We start from the raw sequence: 1652 nt of genomic DNA on the forward strand, positions 1-1652 counted from the left end.
ACTTCTTATCTTCTTATCTTTTCAAAATTGATTTTCAAATTTGTTTCAACTAACTAACTAACTTTTTGTTTGTTTCTTATCTTTTTCAAAACTACCTAACTAACCATCTCTCTCTAATTTTCGAAAATATCTCCCTTTTTTTCAAAAATTCATTTTAATTAACTAATTATTTTTATTTTTTGATTAATTTTATTCCTAATTTTCGAAAATTCTCTTTCTCTCTCATCTCCTTCTATTTATTTATTCATCTACTAACACTTCTCCTCATCTCACATCTCTGCTCTCCTCACCCTTGTGTTTCTTTCTTTACATTACATTCTTTTCTTTTTCCACTCACCTAAGGGAATCTCTATACCTGGGCAAAAAGGATCCCTATTATTATTTTTCTGTTCCCTCCTTTTTCATATGAGCAGGATCAAGGACAAGAATATTCTTGTTGAAGTAGATCCAGAACCTGAAAGGACCCTGAAGAGGAAACTAAGAGAAGCTAAATTACAACAATCCAGCAAGCACCTTTCATAAATTTTCGAACAGGAAGAGGAGATGGCAGCCGAAAATAATAATAATGCAAGGAGAATGCTTGGTGACTTCACTGCACCTAATTCCAATTTACATGGAAGAAGCATCTCAATTCCTGCCATTGGAGCAAACAATTTTGAGCTGAAACCTCAATTAGTTTCTCTGATGCAGCAAAACTGCAAGTTTCATGGACTTCCATCTGAAGATCCTTTCTAGTTCTTAACTGAATTCTTGCAGATCTGTGATACTGTTAAGACTAATGGAGTAGATCCTGAAGTCTACAGGCTCATGCTTTTCCCTTTTGCTGTGAGAGACAGAGCTAGAATATGGTTATACTCTCAACCTAAGGATAGCCTGAACTCTTGGGATAAGTTGGTCAAGGCTTTCTTAGCAAAGTTCTTTCCTCCTCAAAAGCTGAGTAAGCTTAGAGTGGATATTCAAACCTTCAGACAGAAAGAAGGTGAATCCTTCTATGAAGCTTGGGAGAGATACAAGGAACTGACCAAAAAGTGTCCTTCTGACATGCTTTCAGAATGGACCATCTTGGATATATTCTATGATGGTCTGTCTGAACTAGCTAAGATGTCATTGGATACTTCTGTAGGTGGATCCATTCACCTAAAGAAAATGCATGCAGAAGCTCAAGAACTCATTGACATGGTTGCTAATAACCAGTTTATGTACACTTCTGAGAGGAATCCTGTGAGTAATGGGATGCCTCAGAAGAAGGGAGTTCTTGAAATTGATACTCTAAATGCCATATTGGCTCAGATTAAAATATTGACTCAGCAAGTCAATATGATTTCTCAAAGTCTGAATGGAATGTAAGATGCATCCAACAGTACTCAAGAGGCAGTTTCTGAAGAAGAAGCTTATGATCCTGAGAACCCTGCAATAGCAGAGGTGAATTACATGGGTGAACCATATGGAAACACCTATAACCCCTCATAGAGAAATCATCCAAATCTCTCATGGAAGGATCAAAAGCCTCAACAAGGCTTTAATAATGGTGGAAGAAATAGGTTTAACAATAGTAAACCTTTTCCATCATCCATTCAGCAACAGACAGAGAACTTTGAACAAAATACCTCTAATTTAGCAAACTTAGTCTCTGATCTATCTAAGGCCACTAT

The 1652-nt window shown here is 36.5% G+C and overlaps 1 non-coding gene across 1 annotated transcript; it reads right to left on the reverse strand.

Moving 5' to 3' along the window:
• Positions 1-939: 939 nt before the first annotated feature.
• Positions 940-1047, reverse strand: LOC112768619 (small nucleolar RNA R71). Its single transcript, XR_003186025.1, has one exon. It is a non-coding gene; the product is annotated as a small nucleolar RNA R71 (small nucleolar RNA).
• Positions 1048-1652: the final 605 nt, after the last annotated feature.

Source organism: Arachis hypogaea, chromosome 17 (genome assembly GCF_003086295.3).
Source record: "Arachis hypogaea cultivar Tifrunner chromosome 17, arahy.Tifrunner.gnm2.J5K5, whole genome shotgun sequence".
Taxonomy (NCBI): Eukaryota; Viridiplantae; Streptophyta; class Magnoliopsida; order Fabales; family Fabaceae; genus Arachis; species Arachis hypogaea.